The sequence below is a fragment of the Ovis aries genome, chromosome 13 (assembly GCF_016772045.2).
Source record: "Ovis aries strain OAR_USU_Benz2616 breed Rambouillet chromosome 13, ARS-UI_Ramb_v3.0, whole genome shotgun sequence".
NCBI classification, from domain to species: Eukaryota; Metazoa; Chordata; class Mammalia; order Artiodactyla; family Bovidae; genus Ovis; species Ovis aries.
Window position 1 is genome coordinate 81,094,253 of NC_056066.1, and position 8,693 is coordinate 81,102,945.

At 50.8% G+C, this 8,693-nt stretch overlaps 1 long non-coding RNA gene across 1 annotated transcript; it reads left to right on the top strand.

Annotated features, from left to right (window-relative positions):
* The first annotated feature begins 6,214 nt into the window (after window positions 1-6,214).
* LOC132657590 (uncharacterized) lies at window positions 6,215-8,290 on the top strand. The gene is made up of 2 exons (XR_009595995.1): window positions 6,215-6,485; window positions 6,921-8,290. It is a non-coding gene; the product is annotated as an uncharacterized LOC132657590 (long non-coding RNA).
* The last annotated feature ends 403 nt before the right edge of the window (window positions 8,291-8,693 follow it).

Consider the following 8,693-nt stretch of genomic DNA (forward strand, 5'->3'; position numbering starts at 1 on the left):
ACCCATTCCAGTCCATTTTAGTTCGCTGATTCCTAGAATGTCGATGTTCACCCTTGCCATCTCTTGTTTGACCACTTCCAATTTGCCTTGATTCATGGACCTGACATTCCAGGTTCCTATGCAACATTGCTCTTTACAGCATCAGACCTTGCTTCTATCACCAGTCACATCCACAGCTGGGTATTGTTTTTGCTTTGGCTCCATCCCTTCATTCGTCCTGGAGTTATTTCTCCACTGATCTCCAGTAGCATACTGGGCACCTAATGACCTGGGGAGTTTCTCTTTTGGTATCCTATCATTTTGCCTTTTCATACTGTTCATGGGGTTCTCAAGGCAAGAATACTGAAGTGGTTTGCCATTCCCTTCTCCAGTGGACCACATTCTGTCAGACCTCTCCACCATGACCTGTCCGTCTTGAGTTGCCCCGTGGGCATGGCTTAATTTCATTGAGTTAGACAAGGCTGTGGTCCTAGTGTGATTAGATTGACTAGATTTCTGTGAGTACGGTTTCAGTGTGTCTACCCTCTGATGCCCTCTTGCAACACCTACCATCTTACTTGGGTTTCTCTTACCTTGGGCATGGAGTATCTCTTCAGGGCTGCTCCAGCAAAGCACAGCCGCTGCTCCTTACCTTGGATGAGGGGTATCTCCTCACTGCCGCCCTTCAGAAATTACATTACTATATGATTAGTGGTGACTAGCATAATTAATGATGTAGCTTTAATTTACATATTTATACATATATATATGTATAAGAAAAATAGATAAATATCCAAATGGAAAAATTTTGGCAAAACTCATGAACTGACAACATGTATGTGAAGAAGTGCTTAGTGAACGTTTAAGATAACATCAAGTGACAGTGATAACCTAAGTGACACATATTAAACCAGGGAGAAATCATTCCCGCTTATCAAACTGACAAACATCAAACATAATATTTCCATTATTGGAGAGGGGTCAAGGAAGAAATGTCCACACTCATTGCTGCTGGATGCTAAAATAGACAGCAATTCCTAGAAAAAGATTAAGCCGTGTTTATCACTTTCTTCAAAATATGCATGCCTTTGATTAATTACTCTTCTGAAGGGTCTTCCTCAGAAAATAACTGAAGATGTTCACTGAGATGTATTTGATAAGAATGTCCAATCATTCGTTGTTGTAATCGTGCAAAGTTGGAAAGAACCAAAATGTTCTAAAACAGGTAATTGATGAAATAAATTACATTACACCTATGTGGTAGAACAATACACAGCCACAGAACGTGTGTGCTTAGAAACAGCTACACCTGGTTTAGCAGGTAAGTTTGGCAGACACCAGTCTATCCGAATGATGAGTAAAAAGCTTGAACAGACAGAAAAATCATCTCTGAGATCCAGAAGAGAGGGGAGGACTCTGCCCCGAAGAGGGCAAAGCTCTGCCCCAAGATTAAAGAGGCAGGCAGGCGAGAGCAGAGGGGCTTCCCTGGTGGTGCAGTGGGTAAGATTCCAAGCTCCCAATGCAGGAGGCCTAGGCTCAATTCTTGGTGGGGGAACTAAGATTCCACTTGCTGTCCATATGGCCTGGGAGGAAAAAAAAGGCAAAACACAGAATTCCACGGACTTGAGGAGCCTGGCAGGCTACAGGGCATGGGGCTGCAAAGAGTTGGACATGACTGGGCAACCAACACACTTCCATTGATCTGGGGAAGGGAGACACCCAACTCCATGCAACCTGCCCCAGCCTCTTATCTCACCTAAGCAGGGAGGGAAAAACAAAGAAACTCTTGCGCCACTCACAGTCCAAAGCGCAGGCTCACTAAAACACTGAGACTAAATCATAAGACTCTAAAACACCTCCCCTCGCCCACTCCTCACCTTTGCCGAAGCCCTATTTACAGCAGTTTCTTTTACCCTCTACATCATTGCTGTTGTTCAGCTGCCAAGTCATGTCTGACTCTTTGCGACCCCATGGACTGCAGCATGCCAAGCTTCCCTGTCCTTCACTATTTCACAGAGTTTGCTCAAACTGATGTCCACCAAGCCTGTGATGCCATCCAACCATCTCATCCTCTGTCACCCCCTTCTCCTCCTGCCCTCAATCTTTCCCAGCATCAGGGTTTCATCCAGTGTGTCGGCTCATGGTATCAGGTGGCCAAAGTACTGGAGCTTCAGCTTCAGCATCAGTCCTTCCGATGAACATCCAGGCTTGATTTCCTTTAGGATGGACTTGTTTGATCTCTAGTCCAAGGAACTCTCAGGAGTCTTCTCCCGGAACCATCCGGCTGTTAAGGCATGTGCGTGTGTGCTAAGTTGCTTCAGTTATGTCCAACTGTTTGCGACCCTATGAACTGCAGCCCCCCAGGCTCCTCTGCCCATGGGATTCTCCATGTAAGAACACTGGAGTGGGTTTCCATTTCCTCCTCCAGGGGATCTTCCTGACCCGGGGATCAAACCTGTGTCTCCTGTGACTCCTGCATTGCAGGTGGATTCTTAATGGCTGAGCCACAGGGGAAGCTCTATTAAGACATACGAAAGGGCAAAAAATATAATTTGAAACGACAGAGTTAGCATCAGAACCAGATGGTGGAATTTAAAACAACTACAGTTAATACGCTCAGGGCTCTAATGGATGAAGAGACAAGAACACATGGGCAATGTAAGTGAAAAGATAAAAACTTTGAGAACCAAAAAGAAACGGTAGGGATTTTAAAAGATGACAACAACAACAAAAAGCCCAGTAACAGAAACGGGGGATCATGGGCTTTTCAGTAGACTAGACGCGGCTGAGGCGGGCACGTCTGAGCTAGAGAGTACGTATGAGAATCCTCGAAAACGGAAACGCGCAGACTGAAAAAAAGAAGAGAGCACTCGAGGACCACAGGGCAACCACGAAAGGTGAACGACGCACGAAAACGGAGCGGGCGCGAAAAGTCGCTCCAGTCCTGTCCGACTGTATGAGACGCCATGGACTGTGGCCTGCCAGGCTCCTCTGCCCATGGGGTTCTCCAGGGAGGGGCTTCCCTGGGGGCTCATTGGTAAAGAATCTGCCTGCCAATGCAGGAGGCATGGGTTGGAGCCCGGATTTTGGGAAGATCCCACATGCCTCGGAGCAACTGCGCCAGTGGGCCGCAACCCCTGAGCCTGCGCTCTGGGCCCCGGGGCCGCGACTGGGGAGCCCACGCGCCCCAAGTACTGAAGCCCCAGCACCCTAGAGCTCGTGCTGCACAAGGGAAGCCACTCGGTGAGGAGCCTCCACCGCGGCCAGAGAGTAACCTCGCCCGCCGCAACCAGAGAAAGCCCGCGCCCCGACAAGACTACACACAGCCAAAAATAAACAAGTAAAGTTATTTTTTAAAAAAAGAATGCTGCAGCGGGGTGCTGTGCCCTCCTCCAGGGGGTCTTCCCCGCCCAGAGCTGGAACTCGAGTCCCATGTCTCCTGCACTGGCAGGCGGGTTCTTTACGACTAGCACCACCTGAGCTTTGGTAGGACAGTAAACAGGGACAGCCATTATACGAAACAGTAGGGAGGTTGACTAAAAAATTAAAAATAGGAGCTACCTCACCAGCCAGCAGCCCCACTTCTGGGTGTATATCCAAAGGAAACGAAATCAGTTCCTCAAAAAGGCATCTGCCCTCCCATGTACACCGCTGCATCACCTAACACGGCCAAGATACGGAAACAAGCCAAAGGTCCACAGGCAGGTGAACGGATAAAGGAAACGTGGTATGCAGGGACAACGGATTCTTATTCAGCCTTCAAAAAGAAGGAAATCTTGCCATTTGTGGCAACATGGATGGGCCTAGAGAATATTACGCAGAGAAATAAATCAGAAACAGTACCGGATCTCACTTATATGGGCTGAGCTTTTTTTTTTTAATTTTAAAAGCAATATCTTAATGTAGCATGACTACAATGTGCAAAAGAAGACAAAAAAAGTGATTTTTAAAAATCATTTCAATGAAGTAGCCACGGTAACTGTTCTACTCAGGAAAGCGGGGGAATTTCTCAGGGTATAACTCAGCAGTTGCCCCCAGTTAGCTAAAGTCCCCCAGGACCTGGTCAAGCAACACTTATGACAGTGGTAATTGGACTCATCACTAATCGGGGATCGTAATTGATTAACGCCTACCTTCTCACTTATAAAAAAATGAAGAGCTAGCATTTATCATACCAGGCACCACATTTCAAATGTTGTACTAAGCACTCTACATATATTATTTCATGTAATCCCAACAAACAACCCTAGGAGGTAAGCACAATTGTCACCCCCATTTTACAGAGGAAGAAACTGAGAACAGAGAGGGGAAAGTAAGTTGCTCAAGACGGACCAGCTAAGAAGTGGGATCGCTGAGATTCAGCCAGGCAGACTGGCTCCAACATCTGTGTTCTTGGGTGTTCTCTTGCAGCAGCCAGCAGACTGCAGCCCACAGAACATTTTTCTTTTTTAAATAAAGTTTTATTGGAACACAGCCACAATCATGTGTGTACTTACTGTGTGGCTGCTCTCATGATAAAACAGCCAAGTTCAGGAGTTATGTCGGAGACGTCTATGGAGCCTCTTCATTCCACAGGGCTGCCCATACCCTTCAAGTCGGAGTGAGGTGGTTATAACGCAATTTTTTCTTGGCACTGACCCCTCCCCCACCCAAAACCAAAAAGATGTGTTCTCTGGTCTTTTACCAAGACCCTCTGCCAGCCCCTGCTACCCTGTCACTAGACAGCTGACCCGATGAGGGCTGGACCAGAGCCTGCTGGCTTCACTGTCGTGCCCCCAGGTTCTAGGACAGCCCATCTCGCCTCGCACAGCACACTTGCTCGAGACAATATTTGTGAAAAGAACCAGTGAGTGCATGAACCAGCCCTCACTGATACCTCAACATATCATGTGTACGGATGCCCACCCGGTAGCCAGACAGGAAGTGAAGAAACGTCCCAGTCCTCCCAGCAACCCCACACTCCACTCAACACAGTGGGCCTGAGATTCAAACCTGAGCTGCGACATGGGAAAGGCACACGCCTGCTTCCGGCATGAGGCTTGGCAAACAGCAGGTCTTTTAGAGTGGGCAGTCTATACCCTTATTGATGGGGCTTTGTGTGATAACGTGCCATAACTGGCTTCCCCCTTCGCCTAAGGCCTTTCTTTCATTTTTGGCTGAAGATGGTACTTAAGGTGATAGCTTGGGCATTACTTTGATAACAATGGTCCGTCTAGACAAGACTATGGTTTTTCCAGTAGTCATATATGGATGTGAGAGATGGACTATAAAGAAAGCTAAGCCAGGAAGAACTGATGCTTTTGAACTATGGTGTTGGAGAAGACTCTTGAAAGTCCCTTGGACTGCAAGGAGATCCAACCAGTCCATCCTAAAGGAGATCAGTCCTGGGTGTTCATTGGAAGGACTAATGTTGAAGCTGAAACTCCAATACTTTGGCCACCTGATGCGAAGAGTTGACTCATCTGAAAAGACCCTGATGCCAGGGAAGGTTGAGGGCAGGGGGAGAAGGGGATGACAGAGGATGAGATGGTTGGATGACATCACTGACTCAATGGGCATGAGTTTGAGTAAACTCCAGAAGTTGGTGATGGACAGGGAGGCCTGGCGTGCTGCAGTCCATGGGGTTGCAAAGAGTTGGACATGACTGAGCGACTGAACTGAACTGGGCCATTTCAGGGAACAACTCACTTTTCCTGGTTGCTGCTGCTGCTGCTAAGTCGCTTCAGTCGTGTCCGACTCTGTGCGACCCCATTAGGTCCCATATATTCAGGAGGTATGGTAGTGGTGCTTTGGTCGCTAAGTCATGTCTGAATCTTAGCAACAGCTCCATGGATTGTAGCCAGCCAGGCCCCTCTGTCCATGGAATTTTCCAGGCAAGAATACTAAAGTGGGTTCATTTCCTTCTTCATCAGGCAGTAAGCATGCTATTAAAATTCTGTTTGTTTAAAAGAAAAACGAAGAAGCTGATGGTTAGGTCACTACAGTGGTCACTGGGCCCAGGTTCTGAGTCTGAGCAGTATGGGTCTCTGGGCTTCCTGGACCAGCCGGAGGCCTAGGAGCTGCAGGCTCAGGACAGAAGAGACACTGCCACCAACGCAAGCGTAACAGCAGAGACAGTTGAAATAGGAGCTGGGGCCTCACTAGCCCCCTAGGTTATCCGGGCCCCTGGGTCTGTTTCCCAGACTCCAGAACTAAGCTCCTCCCATGCCAAGGGAAGTGGGAGGAGTCTGGGAACACACAGGGAATCCAGAGGGTAAAAGGAAGCGGCGCCCCGGCCCGGCCCCTCCGCTGCCGCGCCTCCTGCCTGATTCTCGTCCTTGCTCCCTGCGGCCCTGTGGACCGCTCCCTGCCTCGGCCCCGGGGACCGCTCCCTGCCTCGGCCCCGGGGACCGCTCCCTGCCTCGGCCCCGGAAACCAGGCCTGGCCCAGCCGCCCGGAGCTCCTGCGCCCTCCAGCGCTTTCCGCTCTCCAGCCAAGCCCCGGGGCGGGGCGCGCTCTGCACCGCGGTAACCGCCTTCCTCTCTGGCCCTCCGGGAGGGACAGCCCAGCTGCCCTGCAGTCACCGCTGGACGGCCCTTCTGCCCTCGAGGGGACCAACGCTGCCCTCCCGACCGCCTGGCCCCGCCGCCCGCCCAGCCCCGGGCCCTCGCCCTGTGAGAGCCCGGAGGCTGAATCCACACAGCCAACCACGTGGTGGGCCCCTCGGTGCCCCCGCACTGACCCGTCCCTGCATCCAGGGGGAAAAGAGGGTCGTGTCCAGGGAGGGATGAAGACGCAGGGACCCAGGCGCTAATCAGCGCCTCGGGGATCAGCAGGCCCGTGAGGGAGACGCAGGCCTGGGCTCAGGTCCCGGACGGCTGTGATGTTTTGCAGAAACCTCAGCTCCCTTCTGCTTCTCCGCCGCCTTCTACCTTGACCTTTCATTCCTCCCCGATCTGCAGGTACTAGACTGAGGCATAATACAGGATGATACAGTGAGCTTCCCTGGTGGCCCCGTGGTAAAGAATCAGCCTGCCAATGCAGGAGACTTGCCCTGGGTCCGGAAGATTCCCTGGAGATGGAAATGGAAACCCATTCCACTTTCTTGCTTGGGAGATGCCATGGACAGAGGAGCCTGGTGGGCTACAGTCCGTGGGGGTCTCAAAAGAGTTGGACACGACTGAGTAAGCGACAGCAGTAACACCAATAATATAACGTGGCGATATATAGTGAACAGCTGACCCTCGAACAGCCCAGGGCTTCAGGGCGCCGGCTGCCTCTAACCACAGACCACGTCGTCCAGTCACAGCCACTGCTGAAAAAGGATCTGTGTGTAAATGGACCCACGCAGTTCAAATCTGTGTTGTTCAAGGGTCAACAGTATATTGTATTAATCAGTATATGATCTCTAACATAGTTTATATAATGTACACAAATACATAACCATTATATAACTTTGTATAGGGTACTTGACAGAAATTACCTTCTCTTAGCCTTTACTATTGCCCTAAAATAAGCATTCTCAACAGGGTGACATCACTCCCAACTGGGGAAACCATCAGCTCTTGAGCGGTGAGCAATCGTAGGCTGTTACAGTGCTTTGTGGTCCTCCGCAAAGTACAAAAACAGATGTGCTCTGGGTCTGTGGCATTAAAGTTTCAACACTTTAATGGAGGGAGGCGATGGGGAGGGGAGCGTCTAAAAACGTTGCTCAAGGAGGCAGCTCTTTTTTCAAGGTTGAGTCACACTGCCCTAAAAGGGAAGGTCCTCGTGAACGTGATGCCAGCTCAGAGAGGTGAGCTAACCTGCCCATGGGCACATCGCTCCTGATCTGTGCAGCAAGAAGGCAAGCCCAGGTCTACTCACAGAAGCCGGGCCCTGAGTGACGTCTGAACGCTGTCTCCAAACACTAAGTTCCAGGTAGCACTAGGAAGGTGCCGCAAATCCCGCTGCTCAGTGAAGTGTGGTCCTTGAACCGGCTGCAGCAGCATCACCCGGGAGCTTGTTTAAAATGCAGGAACGCAGATTCCCAGGCCCTGCCCCAGACCTGCCTGCTGAGAACCCACAGCTCGCCCAGAGGGCAGCCTGCACCTCCAGAAGCCAAGGGAGCCGTGGTTCGCGCCCGCCAGCTGAGCGGCCCCCACGCACCTCGAACAGCAGAGAGAGGAGAATATCCACACGCTATTCCCGCAGACTCGGTCCCCAGCCCCAGAGGGGAGCTCCCCTGTCAGACTAATTATACTTGAGGGTGTTCTCCGACTTGCTGTATTCCCCAGAAAAGAAAGAAAAATGAAGTTCTCTTTCAGGTTTGCAGGGTGGATAATGTCAAATATTTACAGAGCAAACATCATTCTAGAGGCATGCCATTCTCTTCCCTCTGATTAGGGGGCTGTCAATCATGCCCCAGGGAGAGGGTCCGTCTGTTTGTCTCTGGAGAAGCCACCTGTCATCTCGGCTGAATTCTGCGTGCCTGTCGAGTGGGGGGGGGCGGGGGGCTTCGGGGAGAGGGTTCTGAACATGGGTTGTGGAAGCGGGGGGCTCCAGCACTGTAAAGACCCATCTTTGTGGGATGGGGCGGCTTGAGCCTGGTGGTCCAGTGAAGCAGCTGACGGCAGACTGGAGATAGGCCTTCAGCACACAGGAGACCGGCACACTCGCAGACCAGGGGTTTTCAAACCCAAGCATGCATCTGACCGCCTGCAGAGCTCGATAAAACATAGATGGCTGCCTGCCTG